Source organism: Acinonyx jubatus, chromosome A3 (genome assembly GCF_027475565.1).
Source record: "Acinonyx jubatus isolate Ajub_Pintada_27869175 chromosome A3, VMU_Ajub_asm_v1.0, whole genome shotgun sequence".
NCBI classification, from domain to species: Eukaryota; Metazoa; Chordata; class Mammalia; order Carnivora; family Felidae; genus Acinonyx; species Acinonyx jubatus.
The window spans coordinates 92,316,510-92,335,692 of NC_069388.1; positions in this window are offsets into that span (position 1 = coordinate 92,316,510).

Below are 19,183 nucleotides of genomic sequence, written 5' to 3' on the forward strand. Positions count from 1 at the left end.
TCCCCTTTAACATTTTTTGTAAGGACAGTTTGGTAGTGATGAATTCCTCTAACTTTTGTTTGTCTAGGAAATTTTGTCTCTTCTATTCTGAATGACAGCATTGCTGGATAGAGTATTCTTGGCTGCAGGTTTTTCCTCTCACTCTTTGAATATATCATGCCTCTCCCTTCTGGCCTGCAAAGTTTCTGCTGAAAAATCAGGTGATAGCCTTATGCAATTTCCCTTGTATGTAAGTATTTTCTCTTGCTGCTTTTAAAAATCTCTCTTTAACACTACTTTTTGCCATTTTAATTACTATGTGTCTTGGTGTAGACCACTTTGAGTTGATCTTATTGGGGGCTCTCTGTGCCTCCTGGATCTAGATATCTGCTTCGTTCCCCAGAATTGGGAGGTTTTCAGCTACTCTTCCTTAAAATAAATTTTCTGCTCCCTTTTCTCTCTCTTCTCCTTCCGAGATCCCTATTATGCAAATTTTATTATGCTTAATGGTGTCACTCAGTTCCCTTAATCTATTTTCATTCTTTATTAATCTCTTTCTTTCTCCTTTCAGCTTGATTGCTTTCCATTACTCTATTCTCCATGCTACTAATTCATTCCTCTCCTTCCTCTAGTCTACTATTTATTCCACTAGTATATTTTCAATTTCAGTTATTGAGTTCATCTGTGACTGAGTCTTTTTTATTTTTCCTACCTCATTGTTGAGGGTCTCACTGAGGTCCTCCACCCTTTTCTCAAGTCCAGTGAGTATCTTTATGAGCATTACTTTAAATTCTCTATCAGGCATATTACTTATCTCCATTTCATCTAATTCACCTGCTGTGATTTTGTCCTGTTCTTTTATTTGGGATATATTCTTTCATGTCCTCATTTGACTAATTCTCTGGGTTTGTTTCCATGTTGGAAAAGTCAGTTATATCTCCTACTCTTAAAAGTAGTAGTCCTAAGAAGAAATAATGTGGTGTCCTGAAACGCAATGTACCCTATTCACCAAAGCCTGGTACTTCAGGGGTTTCTGCTTATGTGTTGCATGTACACTACTGTTGTGGTTGAGCCTTCAGTCCAGGCATTTGCAACGGCTCTCTTTGTCTGGTATGGGCAGGGTTTAGTCCCTGTGTTATTAATAGGTCAGTCTTGGGCCACCTTGGGCTAGAGTGGGGTCAGAACTGGAATATTCCAGAGCTTTGGTTGCACCAAACTGCAAAGTGTTCTTCCTGTGTTGTCCCATGGCTTTCATTGTGGGTGGGGCCTGCAGTCAAACCAGATGTCTGTCCAAGACCACAGCTGGAGCTGCAGTCAAACTGCTGTGCATGGTTATCTTTCCCTCTCCCTAGGGCAGAAGTCACTTTGGATAGGTACTGGCCCCTGTCAGGGTTGTTTGCACAATGTCACATTTGTGGCCCCATTTTGGATGTAGTTATGTCGAGGTTGGGTTGGAGGGGGCTAGTCCACAGAAAAGTGTAGTGGTGGATCATGCTGTCAGCAATGTAGGTAAAAGTGTTTATGCTGTGCTGGTTCCCAAAAGTGTCTCTGTATCTAGGCTACGGGTAAGGGAGAGATGTGGTACCTACAAACTCTTTTGCTCTTAGAGAAGTCTCCTAAAGATCCTTACACCTCCAGCACACCTCTGAGATAACACAAGGAGAAACAAACCTCCCTTTTGTATATCCTAGGCATTTTTCAAACTGCTGCTCTAATGCTATATCTCAGTGGGGCAGTTTATTGTGCTATGTCTTTAAGGGTGGGAACTAAGTTTCCTCTCACCCTCTACTCTCCCAAAGTAGAGCCACTGATTTTTAAAGTTTTAGTTGTTAAGCCTCACTGATTACAAGATTTTGAGAATTTAAGTACCTCCAGTTCTCAAAGCCAAATGTTATAGAGACTTGTCTTCCCAGAACAAGTCCCTCATGCCTGGGGTGCCCAATGTGTGGTATGCTCCTCTCCATTCTCCATGCTTGTAGTAGCCCTTCCTCCCATGGACAATCTTACAGGTTTTCTTGTTTCCCAACCATGTTTCTGTCCTTCCTATCATTTTCAGTGTGGCCTCTTCTCTACAGTTAGCTATGGAGAGTCTGTTCTGCCAGCCTTTGGGTTGTTTTCTGGGTTATTTAAACTGATGTGGGTGTTATCTAGTTGCAGCCATGGGATGAAGTGAGTTTAAGATCCTCCTACTCTGTCATCTTTCCCAGAAGTCCTACCTTCTGTCTAGAACACAAAACTTTTTAAATGAAAGTTGTTTCTGATAATTTTGCCAAGAAAGAAGGATAATCAGACAAAACTGCGTTTATATTCTTCCTTCATTCATATAAAATAATTTAACTAAGACAAGTTCTTTTGAGTAAGTAAATAAGAGAATGATTTAACTTTTCATCTTTCAGAACTACACATAATATTTCAGTTTGTGATATTACTTATCCTTGTCCCTTTATACTTAGTGGATCATCAATCTGAAAAGGTGAGTTCCAGTTCCTCTAATAAATGTTTAAATGTAAAGAAGTTGCTAAAATAATTCTGGTGTCACAGAACTTGGAGAAATGAATCAGAAAGCCAGCTCTTGTGTTTAGGACAGAGCAGAGGAGGAATAAAAGCTTTTTCTCGAGCACATCAGATGTGCTTAAAAGATGCCTAAAAGCCGATCACACTTCTATAATTTTGTTTATATGTATACATAACTGTGGGAAGCAGCAATTTGAGAGCCAAGAGGAATCATGATTATCATATCCACTGTCAAGTACATTAGTCTGCATAAAGGCAGCACAGGCAATGTGAGAGATGGTAGTACAAGAGGGCAGGGGTTGTGAAAGGAAGGGCACCATTGTTGCTTAAACCCTGATAGCAGGAGAATAAGAACTTTGGGAATTAAAATAACTTATTTCTTTGTATGCTAAACACACTAATCTTTGTTCAGAAGACATTTTGTTAAGAACTTAATATTAATAGACCACATGAGTGGAGATTTAAAGAGCTATTTTCAATTCTTCAGTTTTGCTCACTGCCATTGGAAATGTTATCTGCATTAGAATTTTTTTTAATATTAAAGCTTTTACTTCTGTGGTTTGCAAATATGAGGAGTATGCGATCCAATACCTCAAGAACTTTTAATCTAGGAAGAAAGGTAATGTACGTGTGCATGCAAATCTATAATTTATTATTCAGTTTGCAGCTACAAATAAATGTACATCAACAATAATAATTTAATAGGAAACAGAATATGTAATTCAATGCTAATATTTTTGAAGACACGAAACTATATCTCAAGGAGGCAATGCCCTAGCAAAACCCATTATGTTCTTCCAAATCCAGCTTTGTGCCCTGGTAATTTTTGTTGTGACTACACAGCAGGACTGCATTACATGATATAGAACGGCCAAAGAATGTCACTTAAATTTCCATCAAAAAATACAAGAATATTCAGATATAAGGCATGGAGTCCTTTGGCACCTATTCAACTTGATTCTCTTCAAATATTAGAGTAAAGGAATAAAAATGTGGGCAAATCTCTAAAAGCAAATCAAATGGGGTGGGGCGGAAATAGAAGAGAGGGATTTGGGGAAGCTTAAAGTAGAGATACAAGATCATATGGAAAGATAAGCACATTCCCAAAAGCTGGAAAAGGAATAGAGGCTTGTTAGCAGATTATTCAAACCAGAATATTTTTAAGTACTGAATACTAGCAGAAAAGAAAAAGCTGGATAAGGGGAAACTTCAGAGAGACTTGGACTGAATACAGGAGTGTGAAGTGAGAAGAGGTTATGAAAACAGTTCCATTAACTGAAAGTCTGCCAACGGGACTTCATTACAGTGTCATTTATCACCTAGGCACATAACAGACAGCTTTCTTTAAATAAATAAAATTAACTACCTTCACAAAATAATACTGTTGGCACGGTATTGACACTTCTAGAATAATTATCTTTTCATTGGGGAATCAGTGTAATCAGCACTTGAGGGGTGTCAGTATAAGGCCACCTTCTCATTCAATGAAAGCTCGTGAGCCACCATGCCTTTCCATGGAGCCCCAGTAAAGTATTCTAATTTGTGGATAAAACTTTTTGGTGAAACAAACTTACATCATAGTAGCAGAGAAAATGCAACTGAATACAAAAAGTAACCAACCAGTCATTCTTTCTTAAATTAAACCAGATATATAAATATACAAGGTTACACAGGAAAAGCATATGCCAAGAAAGAGAAACACCAAGATAAATTAAAGAAACAAGCTCTCAAAGAAAAAGAAGAGAATCTGCAAATGATCTGCTTACAAATTAATGTACTCACTTCTACTGTAAAAAAAAAACTCACAACATGTAAAAATCTTACTCCCAACTTACATTTTTTCTGCCCTGTGAGAACTCTTAAAAGACTTTTAAGTGGAAGGAAAATAATATAGACTAAAAACTTAGATCCACATAAAGAAAGGAAAAGTGTGGGAGAAAGAATAAATGAAAAATTTTTTTAATTTTTATTATTTTTAATTAACCTAAAGAGAACTGTTTGTTTGAGGTAATAGTATCAATGCGCTGGATGATTACAGCATATGAATAAGTGAAATGAATGATAGTGATGACTGAAGATATGTGTAGGAGAAATTGAGAATTGTCTATATACTTACTTATACTACTTATAAAGTGATATAGTGTCATTTAAAGATAAACTAGATTAGTTAAAAATGTGTATTGCAAAAGAAAATCATTAACAAAATTTTTAGAAATAAGTATAATTGATATATTAAGGGAGCAGTTATAGTGGGATCAAATAAAATACTCAATTAACAGCAGAGAAGATATAAAATAAGGAAAACAAAAGAAATAAATTAATAGAAAAGAGAAACATGATAGATATTAATTCACATATGTCAATAACCATTTTAAATGTAAATCATATAAATATATCAATTAAAAGTTAGAGATTGTCAGACTAGGAAAACAAAATAAGAGAGACCCAACTACATGTTGTGTACAAACCTACTTTAAATGTTAGCACTCATAAAGTTGAAAAGTAAAGAATGGAGAAAGATACATAAATCCAAAAGCTGTATTACCTATGAAAATTTCAGATATAGCAGAATCCAAATCAGGAAGATCATCAGGGATATTGATATTACCTAATGATGAAAGAAAGAATCAATTCTCCAAGAAAGTATTTTAATTCTAAATGTGTATATACCTAAAAGGAGTGTCAAAATAGGTGAAGTAAAAATTGATAAAACATAGGAGAAACAGACAAATCCACTAGTACAGTTGAAACTTCAATGGTCCTCTTTCAGTAACTGACAAATCAGTAGAATATACTTGACATGAACAGCACTTTAAACTACTGTACATAATTTATATCTATAGACTACTACATCCTACAACAATAGGAAACATATTCTTTTGAAGCTCACAAGTAGTCTATATCTATAGACTACTCTATCCAACAGTAATAGAAAACATATTCTTTTGAAGCATTCAAAAAAAGACCACATTCTGGGACATAATACACACTTTAAGAAATTTAGAAGAATAGCTATCAAACAGTATGTTCTCAGACCACAAGAGAATTAAACTAGAAATCAATAATAATGGATAGCTAGAAAATGCACAAATATTTGGAGATCCAACAACAGGTTTCTAAATAGCACGAGTCAAAGAAAAGTCTCAAGAGAAATTCCAAAGTATTCTGAAAGGAATAAAAACAAAAAGAGAACTTATCACAATTTGTGGGATGTAAAGAACACAGTACTTAGAGGGAAACTTAGAGCATTAAAGTCATATTCTGAAAGAGAAGAATGTTATGAAAGATATTACCTAAGCCTCCAATTTACTACACTAGAGAAAACTCCAATATGAATAAGGGAGAAGGCCATGTAACCTAAGCGGAGGCAGAGATTGGAGTGTTATATCTATCCACCAAGGAAAGCCAAGGATTGCTTGCAGCAACAAAACTAAGAAGGAGGCATGAGACAGATTCTCTCCTAAAGCTTTAGAGAGAGTGTGGTTCTGCCAACACCTTGATTTCATACTTCTAGCCTCCAAAATGATGGTAAAATAAATTTCTCTTGTTTTTAAGTGGCCAGTTTGTGGTAATTTATTCCAGCGGTCCTAGGAAGCAAATATAGATAGAGGAGCATACGATGGCAAGATGACATGAATACTAAATGTAGTTTGATACCCTGGATGGAATTTTAGTATAAGTGCTGCTGAAGCAAGGATTCCTGGATGGGATTTTAGAAAAGAAAAAAAAGATATGAGAAAAATACTGTGGGTGTAGGAATAATATATGGACTTCACTTAATAATGTATCACAAGAGATTCATTAATTGTGATAAATATACTACATTGTTGTAATATATCAATAACAGGGAAACAGGTTATAGGTATATGGAAATTCTTAATATTTGCAATAATTCTGTAAATTTAAAACTGCTCTAGAATTTTTTATAAAAAAATCTCATGTACATATTAAAAAATAAGATACAAGTGCACACACATAAGAATGGCAAAATAAAGACTGATCATAAACAATTAATGCATTCTGAGATATTTGAGATATTATCACTTTCATGGAATATATTAGAATGAAAAATTACACAAATGAGAAAAGAAATAGCATTGGAAATTGTTTACATGACTAATAAAAAGAAAAATTAAATGAGTCTTTTGAAAATATCTCCCAAAATTTAAAGCCAAAATACCTGAGAAAAAAGGTCAGACCTAGATTATTCTAGGGAGTTATAGGTGATTGCTAAAAACTGAATGTTTGTGTTTCCCCAAATTCATATGTTGAAACCTAACTCATAAAGTGACAGTGACGGTAGTAAGAGGTAAAACCTTGGGAGGCACTTAGGTCATGAAGGAGGGGCTCTCATAAATGAGATTAGTGACCTCAAAAAAGATATCACAGACAATGAACCTGCCCCTTCCACCACATAAGGACACTGTCCGTGAAGTGGAAAGAGGGTTCTCACCAGAACCCAATCATGTTAGCACCTTACCTTGGATTTCCTAGTCTCCAGATGTAAATTTTTGCTGTATATAAACTACCCAATCTGTGGTCTTTTTATATAGCAGCTCAAAGAAACTAAGATAGTAACAGAGAAAGAGCAAAGAAAATAGATAGAAATTATCAAGGAAAAAATCAAAGAGAATTTCCAAGACAGGAAGAACACAAATTATTAGCATGAAGGGGTCATATTAGAACAAGGAGAACAAATGGGGCTGGGGGGGGGGGGGACAAGCAAACATCTCTCGACTTAGATATCATTTAAATTTCAAACATTACAAGTAATTTTGTGGAAGCAGGTGGAAAAGAGGGAGAGTAGGGATGCTAGGGTATACACTCATGAAAAAAGATATCAGGGCAAGGAGGGAATTGGGCCCATGCCAACAGAAGGGCTCAGTATCAACCCATGGTTGTCTGACCTGCTTTTCTTGGTATGGGTGTTGACCATATAAACATGACTAATGGCAATTCTTGTACCTGTAGGTGACTACCTTCACTCAACACTCTCTTACCTCCTCACAGGCAGGTTGTAGAAGGTCTGAGACCTTTGAAACCCAGATTCTTCAAAGACTCCTTCTGGAACACCAAATGATTTAGAACTAACTGGGCAATTAGGTTGAGAATCAGTCATTTCATAGAAAAGTTTTCTTTTGCTGTGTAAAATATTATAAAATTAATATAATAAGGGAGCACATGGGTGGCTCAGTTAAGTGTCTGACTTGATTTGGGCTCAGGTCATGATCTCACAGTTCATGAGATTAAGCGCTGTGTCAGGCTCGCACTGGCAGTACACAGCCTGCTTGGGATTCTCTCTCTCTCCCTCTCTTTCTGCCTCTCCCCTGCTGTTTCTCTGACTCTCTCACTCTTTCTCTCTCAAAATAAATAAATAAACATTTAAAAAATGATATAATAATATTCCAGTTAACCCATGATAGCAAGAGAAGGTTAGGAAACAGTTACTGCTTAGATAGCTAGAAATAACATTAGGACAATGAGTTCTGGTTTTATGAATTATTTCAGATAGCTGAGATTAGGCTACATGGTAATATTTTAGAAACAATGCATCAGCAGGTAAATCAACAAATATCTTAGGAGTGTAGAATTATTCACATTATTGAATCCAAAGTATACAATATACTGACGGCTATGTAAATTGGTTTGCACTAGACAGAAAAACCCATGAAAGAGATCTTTGGTCCACCACAGAAGAGCTATCACTATAACCAATGTTGGGATTCCCTTTTTCAGTCAACACTGAAAAAGGAAAAAAAATAGAAAAAAGAAGGCAAAATACATCCAAGCTCAACTGAAAGAGTGCTCTGAATGTCAGAATGGCTAAAATTAACAACTCAGGCAACAACAGATGTTGGTGTGGATGGGGAGCAAGAGGAACCCTTTTGCACTGCTGATGGGAATGCAAACTGGTGCAGCCACTCTGGAAGACACTATGGAGGCTCCTCAAAAAATTAAAAATAGAACTACCCTACAACCCAGCAATTGCACTACTAGTTATTTATACACAGGATACAGGAATGCTGTTTCGAAGGGGCACGTACACCCCAATGTTTATAGCAGCACTATCGGCAATAGCCAAAGTATGGAAAGAACCCAAATATCCATTGACAGATGAATGGATAAAGACGTGGTATATATTAATCAATGGAAAGTTACTCAGTGATTAAAAAAGAATGAAATCTTTCCATTTGCAACAATGTGGGTGGAACTAGAGTTCCACTATGCTAAGCAAAGTAAGTCAGTCAGATAAAGACAAATATAATATGATTTCACTCATATGCAGAATTCAAGATACAAAACAGAGGAACATCTGTTCAGGGAAGGGAAGCAAAAATAATAGAAAAACAGAGAGGGAGAGGGACGTCTGGGTGGCTCAGTCAGTTAGGCATCCAACTTTGGCTCAGGTCACAATCTCGCAGTTGGTGAATTCGAGCCCTGCATCGGGTTCTGTGCTGACAGCTCAGAGCCTAGAGCCTGCTTCAGATTCTGTGTCTCCCTCTCTCTCTGACCCTCCCCCACTCATACTCTGTCACTCTCTCTCAAAAATAAATAAACATTAAAAATTTTTTTTAAAAAAACAGAAAGGGAGACAAACCGTAAGAGTCTCTTAAATACACAGAACAAACTGAGGGTTGCTGGAGGGATGTTGGGTCAGGGGGATGAGATAAATGGGCAAAAGACATTAAGGAGGCCACTTGTTGGGATGAGCACTGGGCGTTATATGTAAGTAATGAATCACTAAATTCTATTCCTGGAAAATATATATATACATATACATATATACATATGTGTGTGTGTGTATATATATATATACATATATATATATATATATATATATATATATATATATATATATATATATGGGCACCTAAAATGCATGCAATTTTAGAATCTTCAATGTGACATTTAAAAAAAAAATAAATACTCACGCTGTTTAAAAAAACAAAGTCATGCATCTTGAAAGTGGGAAATAAAAAAAGAGTGTCTTGAAGAAGAGAATTATTTTGGAGTTAAAGAGAATAATGTCTTTGCCTAGCAGATGCAGCAAATAAGCAGTATCAGAATCTGGATTGTATATAAAACTTTCTCATCTTTTGTTTCAGACTGTAATTGTCTTTGTGCTCTGCAATTAAAAGCCTTGGACCTATAATGGATAACACATGTGGCTGGAAGCCCTAAGGATAAGAATCAGACCACGATCTTATTGTAACATCACACTGATCTATGCAAAGGATTAGAGATAGCCCTGAGGATTTTGCCATCCATTTAACTGAAATAATTTAGGCCTAAAATATTATTTCTAAAGCAAATGGTTGGAACTACTATCAAAGTTAAAACTTGAAAATTTCAGTTTCCTGTCTAAGCCCTTAAGGTTTCTTGGGGCCAATTCTACTATTTGCACTTTCTGTTCTACATGGAAATTGAAAATACTTTCACAAAGACAATGATTAGAAGAAGGCTTACTGAAACATTCACATCAGGATGGTGGATATTTGACATTAGTGACTCAAATTAGGCATCACAGGCTCTGACAACTTTAGTTGTCCTTAACAACTTCAGTGTTGAAGAACAACTTTAGAAAATATTTTGCCTCCAGGTTTATCTATATGTTTAAATTCCTGAGAATTCCAAATTTCTAACTAGATAAAAACAAGCAGTTTTTCTTTGGGATGACATTTCACATTACTTCTTTAATATCGCACATTAAAATAAGGATCTCACCTGTGCTATGAAATAGAATTGAGGTAAATGTGAAAATTATAAATGAGTCATATTTTCAATAAATTAAGGATACTTTTAAATGTATCCTTATTTTTACTAGCATTTAATATACTTAAGGCTCTAAATTTATCTGTGGCAGAAATAATTTTATTTATCCATTTGGACTTGGTGAAAGGGGAAGAATTATTAAAAAGGAAAAATTTTGAAGTTGGAATGTTTGAAATCTGACTAGAAAACTATGTAAACATGAGTAATTTTCTTAAAATATCTGAAAAACATTTTATGTGTAAAATATGGATAGAAATATCTACTTATAAAATATTTTTTGTAAAATGTTCAGCATAATCTTAACATACTAAACATTTAATTAATGTTAGATATTTTATTCTAAAAGGAATAAAGATTTTAGAAACTTAAAAAAATTTTGACATTGGATTCATGGAAATCTGATTTTATGCACAAAAATTAATAACATTTCTTTAGTACTAGACAATAAACCAGATGTTTGTCCTTTCTCTTATTTTTAATAGATACGCAATCACTCGAAAATAGTAAGTTGCCTCCTTCATTCAGATATTCATAACTATTAATGGCTCAGTTGTTAAAATAAATTGGAAGGACCCAAAAAATTTAAATAATAGCAGTGGTAGTGGCTATTCCAGTTTTGTTTCTATTTAACAGAAAAAAAGCCCGATTTTTCAAATAAAGCAAAATACTGCTATTAATTTGAGTAGGATTAAAAAAAATCATTTTGATAGGATGTGAAGCCCTATCTTTTATACTAAGGAACGGTAGTAATTTTCTACTAATTTTTTATTTCATGCCATTTTCAGATCTATTAAAATGTTTTCCTTTAATCTTTTTAAGTGTTCAAAATTTTTCAATTTTATATTTTACGTTTTTTTAAATACAGTGTTGCATGCCATTTAATTTAATTTAATTTAATTTAATTTTGTTTTGTTTTAAATAAAGACAGACTGCCACAACAGCACCTCATTTGGATGTGTCTGGAGTCTTGGAAGCTTTACTACCCTACCTTCGCCTACACATGACCTTGAGAGCTTGTTTGGAGGTGCTAGCCGGGGAGTGCAGCTACTCCTACAGGCTTGACCAAAGACTGATGCTCCTCTATCTAGGTCATTCTCTTCAACCAGCATGCAGCTTCAGGAGGGAGGCACATGGAGTGGTGAGGGAGGAAAGAGACACCCACTTAGCCAGTCAGATCAGCCAAATCAACCTTGGTTATCAATGGGGTGACAGATGTCATAGCCAGATCACCCTCATATCCATATGTCCTTATATTTTTAATGACTGTGCATTTCTGCAACATCCCAATGGGATTATGGGTTCTTCTCCTAGATAGCTGAATGGCATTTACTAATTTTTTATTTAGAATAATTTTCTTTTACAATAACTATGTGGAAATAATTCTATTTATCAGATTCCTCTGAGGAATAACACTGCCTTTGCTTGAAAAAGTGCTATAGGAATTGCTTGGCTTAAAAAGTGAGCCCCTCATGCAAAATTCACCCAACTCTTTCACCTAACATGTGGTTTCAGAATGGCAAAATAAATATACCCTGCACAAGACAGAGAAGAATTTTGCTCTTATGATCCTAAAAATGTAGACAAAAAAAGAAGAGTAAAGAGAAAGAGTAGAAAAAAATGGTACAACAAAATAGAGCTCAGAGTGGATTGAAAGGAAAATGCTACCAGGTAGTCTGGAGCTGCTGATGGACATTTTAAAAAGAGCTATGCCTTAAAAACCTCTAAGAGTCCTTTGTGTTGCCATGATTCCCCTCTCTGACAAATCTTGAGAATGTCAGTCTACTCAAAGACATTTGTGGAATGGGTATTTTGGAGAATTTGAGAATGTGACATATTTTGTTCTTGGATCAATATTTCAGTCAAACAAAATGGCTCACCATGACACCATAAACTAGTAAGACAAAACAAAAGATATTGGTAATTTGCAAAAGTTATGAGTGCGGATGCAAACTGATTATATTTAGTTAGATCTCTGAGGGCAAAGAGGTTCTGGTGACATGTGGACCACCTATGGTGTAGGATACCCTCAATTCTCTAATCATATGGACATCTGGAATTGAGTCAGAAGTGCATTCTCACTATAACGAACGTACAAAATTTGACAAATTATGCAGTGTTATACAATCTAAACATTATTTTATATTTTCCATTCATAATTGGATACATTTAAATTTTTTTAATTATTGTAAAAGATGTATAACAAAAATACCATCTTAACTATTTTTAAATGTGTAGTTCAGTAGTGTTAAGTATACTCACATTGTTGTATAACAAGTCTTCAGAAAGACGTGTTGTATAACAAGTCTTCTTCTTGCAAAACTAAAACTTGATACCCATTAAACAAGGATTCCCATTCCTCCCTCCCCCAGCCACTATTCTGCTTTCTGTTTCTATGAATTTGACTACTCTAGGTACCTGAAAGGAGTGGAATCATAAAATATTTGTCTTGTTTTGACTGGCTTAATTAACTTGGAATACTGTCCTCAAGGTTTATGCATGTTGCAGCATGTGTCAGAATTTCCCTCCTTTTCAAAATCGAGTAATATTCCATTGCATGTATTTACCACATTTTACTTATCCATTCATCCATGAATGAACACTTGGATTGCTTCTAACTTTTGGCTATTGTGAATAATTCAGCTCTGAGCATGGATCTACAAATAACTCTTTAAGACCCTACATTCAGTTCTTTGGTGTATATGCCCAAAAGTGGAATTGCTGGACTAAATAGCAATTCTATGTTTAACTTTTTATGGAGCTGCCATACTATTTTCTGTCGTAGCTGTACAATTTTATATTCACGCTGACAGTCACAAGGGTTACATCCTCTACATCCTCACCAACGCTTGCTATTATCTGTATTTTTTATTGTAGTCATCCCTGAATATCATTTAATGACTTTAAGTCTATATGATATTTCAAACGTGTAATAAGTCATTATTTTTGAAATATATAAATATTTACATGTAAATATGTCCATCTATGTATCTATCTACCATGCATACATTATACAATGCATATTTACATAGTATACATTTATGTATAGGTAGGTATAGATATGAGGATATAATGTAATATAACTATGATTTCATATATTGTATATATGCATACAATGCATATAAATTGCACAACTTATATGGATGGATGGATGGATAAATAAGTATATAGATTTGGCCTATTAAATCCATTTTTATGATTATTTAGTTTTAATTGACCATTTGTATTTATAAATAAGGCAATGAAATACAATATTCAATAACTACACCAAACGCTATTTCTAAGGATAGTGACACAGTCAAAACAAAACAAAACAAAACAAAAGCAAAGAAACAAACAAGAAACTGAAGTCTTAGCTCTGACGCTTGTCTGTCATTCTGTACCACCACAAAAAAATTCAAACACAAAAGGCTAACTTCCATTAAAGATGGCAGATTGAATCTAAAATATAATGGGCTAAGAATATCCAAGGCATTCTTGAAGATTAAAATATATAGATTTGAAGACTTGTAATACTAAAATTATTGAAAGAATGTGGTAAGTTTGAAAGCTTAGATAAAAATCAAATGAACAGAAAAGAAAGCCTTGAAATAAATACATTCACATAGGGATATTAACAAATAAGATGGCATTGAACCAATGGAGAAAAGACAATGTTTTCAACAAGTGTTATTGGACAATTGGGTATACACATGGAAAAGGATGAATTTAAAAGTATGCTTTATACCATAAATTAAAATTTATTCCAGTTTAATTATATACACAAATATGAAAATATCTTCTTGAAATTTGGCAATAAAAAAAGTTTAAAAGACAAAAAATGTACTCCTTTAGAGGGAAATATTGATAAATCTCCTAATATAAAATTAAGTATTTTAATTTTTTACACACAAAAACTTCTGGTGATCAAAAACTCTATTAATAAAGAAAACTGCCAAACCATAGAGTGAGAAAATATAATACATGAAATTGATAAAGGGTTTTATTTAGAATAGATTTAAAAACATCAACGATTATAATTCCTTAAGTAAAATAACCACAATCCAATGAAAAAATGCAAAAAAGAGTTGAACAGGCTCTTAACAAAATGCAGAAATCTAAGTGGCTAGGACAAATATGAAAAAGGTGCCCAACTCTTTTAATAATTAGGGAATTAAATATCATCTAATGAAATTGAGAATAATATATCCTGTTACATACACTACACTTGTTATCTATTCTACAGAAATGTGTGCTTGTGCTCACCAGAGGTAGTTATAAAAGTATGTTACAACAGCTCTAAAGAGAAAGTCAGTTGTCCTTATGAAAATGGATAAATAAATTGTGTCATTTGGAATATTGAGATACAATACATAAACTATATTCAACACAACATATATGAATCTTATAAACACAAGAATAGTTTATGATTGCATTTACTTAAGGTTCAAAAGTAGAAAAAAATAATTTTTGAAATGCAAACAGGTGGTATAACCATATCACTATAAAAATTACTATGCTATTACTCTCCAACAAAGACAGAGAACTGTGATAAGGTTGATGTGTAAAGAGGGCTTGAGATGCTGGATGTTATTATATGAGTGGAGAATAAATGTGTTGCCTTTATGATAAATAATTGACTTTTGTTCACTTATTCATAAGTCTGCTGTAATGCAAAATTATTTTTAAAAAGAAAATCTATATAGGAGGAATATTTCTCTTTTACTTTTTTATATAAACTATTACTATGTTTATGTTCCAAATTTCTATTCTGGAACAACAAATCCTAAACCTGTTTCATCATTGCTTTATGTGAACGTGTCCACCCAAAACTTTTATGTTGAATTAGTGTATTGATAAAAGAGACACCACAGAGCTCCCTACATGCTGGCACCCTGAACTTGAACTTCTAGTCTCCACAACATTGAGGAATTAATTTCTGTTAGTAAGACACCCAGTTTGTCATGTTTTTTCCCCCAGCTTTATTGAGGTATAATTAAAATTGAAATTTTAAGATATTTAAAGTATGTATCAGGACGCCTGGGTGGCTGAGTCGGTTAAGATTCCAACTTCAACCAGGTCATGATATCATGGTTAGTGAGTTCGAGCCCTGGGTCAGGCTCTGTGCTGACAGCTTGGAGCCTGGAGCCTGCTTCAGATTCTGTGTCTCCCTCTTTCTGTGCCCCTCCCCAGCTCATGCTTGCACTCTGTCTCTGTCAAAAATAAATAAACTTAATAAAAAAATTTTTTTAATTAAAATATGTACCATGATGATTTGATATATGTATATGTTGCCAAAGGATTCCTACCATGTAGTTAATTAATACATCTGTTGTATCAAATATTTATCTTTTTATGATAAATACTTAAGTTCTGCTCCCTTACTAGATCTCAACTATACAATACAGTGTTATCAACTATAGTCATCATGTTATATATTAGATCCTTAGAACTTATGCATCTTATAGATGAAAGTCTATAATCTTTTACCAAAATATCCCTATTTCCCCAAACTCTCAGTTCCTGGTAGTCACTTTCCTACTTTGTTTCTATGGGTCCGACTTGGTTTTGTTTTCTGGTGTTTTTACATTCCACATATAAGTGATACCATGTGATATTTGTCTTTGTTTGGCTTTTTTCACCCAGCATAATTAATCCCTCGAGTTTCATCAACGCTTTTGAAAATGGCATGATTTCCTACTTTCTCAGGGCTAAATAATATCGCGTTGTGTGGATATACCAAACTTTCTTTTTCCACTCATCAGTTGATGGACACTTATGCTGTTTTCATATCTTGGCTACTGTGAATAATGCTGCAGTGAACATGGAAGTGTAGGTATCCTTCTGACATTCTATTTTCATTTCCTTTGTATATATACCCAGAAATGGAACTATTGGCCCAAATGTTGGTTCTATTTTTTTTTTTTACATTTGTTTATTTTTGAGCAAGAGAGAGAGAGAGGCAGAGAGGGAGGGAGAGACAGAAGGGGAGCAGCAGAGAGAGAGGGAGAGGATCTCAGGTGGGCTCTGGGCTGACAGTAGCGGGCCTGATGCAGGGCTCCAACCCACGAACACGAACTGTGAGATCATGACCTGAGCCAAGGTCATTCGTTCAACCAACTGAGCCACGCATGTGCCCCTTTCGAAAAAAATGTTGTTTTTTTTTTAATTTTTTTTTCAACGTTTATTTATTTTTGAGACAGAGAGAGACAGAGCATGAACGGGGGAGCAGCAGAGAGAGAGGGAGACACAGAATCGGAAACAGGCTCCAGGCTCTGAGCCATCAGCCCAGAACCTGATGCGGGGCTCGAACCCACGGACCGTGAGATCGTGACCTGGCTGAAGTCGGACGCTTAACCGACTGCGCCACCCAGGCGCCCCCGAAAAAAAATGTTTTTAATTTTGTATTTATTTTTAGCCATTGGAATTTTGATTGGGATTGCATTGAATCTATAGATCGCTTGGGGTACTATGGAAATTTCAAAAATATTAACTCTTCCAATTCATAAGTATGAAGTATTTTTCCATTTATGTCTTTTAATTTTTTTGTTTGTGTCTTTTAAATTTCTTTTATCAATGTCTTATAGTTTTCAGTGCACAGGTCTTTTACCTCCTAGATTAAATTTATTCCTAAGTATTTGATTACATTTTCTGCGATTGTAAATAGGATTGTTTTCTTACTTTTTTTTCTGATAGTCTATTCTTAGTGTATAGAAATGCAACTGATAGTTGTATGATGATTTTTTATCTTGCAACTTTACTGAATATGTTTATTCTAATTTTTTTGGTGGGGTCTTTAGGGTTTTTTATATATAATATTATATCGTCAGCAAGTGGGGACTGTTTTACTTCTTCATTTCCAGTATGGATGCATTTTATTTCTTTTTCTTCCTCAAGTGCTCTGGCTATTAATTCTAATACTGTGATGAATAATCTTTTAATGCACTGTTTAATTCAGTTTGTTAATATTTTGTTAAGTATTTTTCATCCATGTTCATCAGGGATATTGGCATATAATTTTCTCTTCTTGCAATGTTCTTAAATCTGTTTTTTGTATCAAGGTAAAATGAATTTAAGGGCACCTTGGTGACTCAATCGGTTAAGCATCCGACTCTCAATTTCAGTTCCAGTCATGATCTCAAGGTTCATGAGATGGAGCCCTGTGTTGGCTCTACGCTGACATCATGGAACCTGTCTGGGATTCTCTCTCTGCCTCTCTCTCTACCCTTCCCCTGCTCCTACTCGCTGTTTCTTTTTCTCTCAAATAAACATTTTTTAAATCAGTTCACAAATCTTCCTTCCTCTTATATCTATCGGAAGAGTTTAAGAATGGTTGGGCATGAATTCTTTTTTAAACATTTGGTAGAATTCACAGTGAAGTCATCCAGTCTTGTATTTTTGTCAGGAGTTTTTTGACTAGTGATTCAATCTCTTTACCACTATTGGGTTTTTCCTGGATTTCTATTTCTTCATGATTCAGTGTTTTTAGGATATATATTTAGGAATTTATCCATTTCTTCTAGGCCATGAAATTTGTTGACAAATAATTGTTCACAGTAGTTCCATGATTCTTTGTATTTGTGTGGTATCAGTTGGAATGTCTCTTCTATTTTTAATTTCGTATATTTCAGTTTAATTTTTACTTAAGACTCCCTAAAAGTTTGTCAATTTTATTCATCTTTTCAATAAAAATAGCTCTCAGTTTCACCCATCTTTTCTATTGTCTTTTTTAGTCACTATTCCATTTATTTCCATTCTGATTTTTTTGTCCATCCTGCTAACTTTCAGCTTATGTTGTTTTTCTTTTTGTAGTTTCTGGGGTGTAGTCATATTGTTTATTTGAGGTCTTTTCTTTTAATGTAGTTCATTGGTGTGAACTTCCCTTTTAGGACTGCTTTTGCTGCATTCCATATGTTTTGGTATGTTATATTTCTAATTTCTTTGTTACAAATATTTTTTGATTTCCCTATTGATTTCTTCAATGACTACCTGGTTGATCAGTAGCATGATATTTTATCTTCCCATTTTGTGAGTTTTCTAGTTTTGCTCTTACAATTAATTTTTAGTTTAATACATGTCATTGTGGTTGAAGAAGATGCTCAATATGATTTCTATCTTTTTAAATTTATTAAACATGTTTCGTGGCCTAGCATGTAATATATCCAGAGAACACTCATGTGCACTTGAGAAGAATGTGTATTCTGTTGCTACGGGACAGAATTATCTGTAAATGTGTGTTAAGTGCATCTGGTATATTGAGTACTTTAAGCCAAATGTTCCTTACTGATTTTCTGTCTAGATGATCTTTCCATTGTTGAGAATAGGCTATTGAAGTCCCCTTTTTAAATACTGCTGTTGCTTTAACACTTCATGTGTAATAATATATGCTTTATATATTTACTTGCTCCATCTTGGGTGCATAAATATTTTTAAATGGTATATCTGCCTTTTTCATTATGTAATGACCTTTTGGCCTCTTATGTATACTCTTGTATGATAGAAGTAAAGCTATTCCTTCTCTCTTTTAGTTTCCATTTATATGAAATAGGTTTTTCTATCCCTTCGTATTTTAGTTTGTGTGTTTCCTTAAAGCTGAAGTGTGAATCCTATGGCAGTATATAGTTGGCTTTGTTTTTTTAACCATTCAGCCACTCAATGACTTTTGATTGGATAATGTACTCCTTTTACATTTAAATTATTTAGTTATAGGTATGGACTTACTATTACCATTTGTTGACTGTTTACTTGCTGTTTTGTAATTCCTTTGTTCTTTCCTTTTTTTCTTTCTTTCCTTGTGATCTGATGATTTTCTGGTATGCTACATTACTTTTCTTTTTATAATCAGTGTATCTACTATATGTTTTTGCTTTATAGTTATCATCAAGCTTACATAAGGCATCTTATATTTATAAAAATATTTTAAACTATCATGCTACTGGAA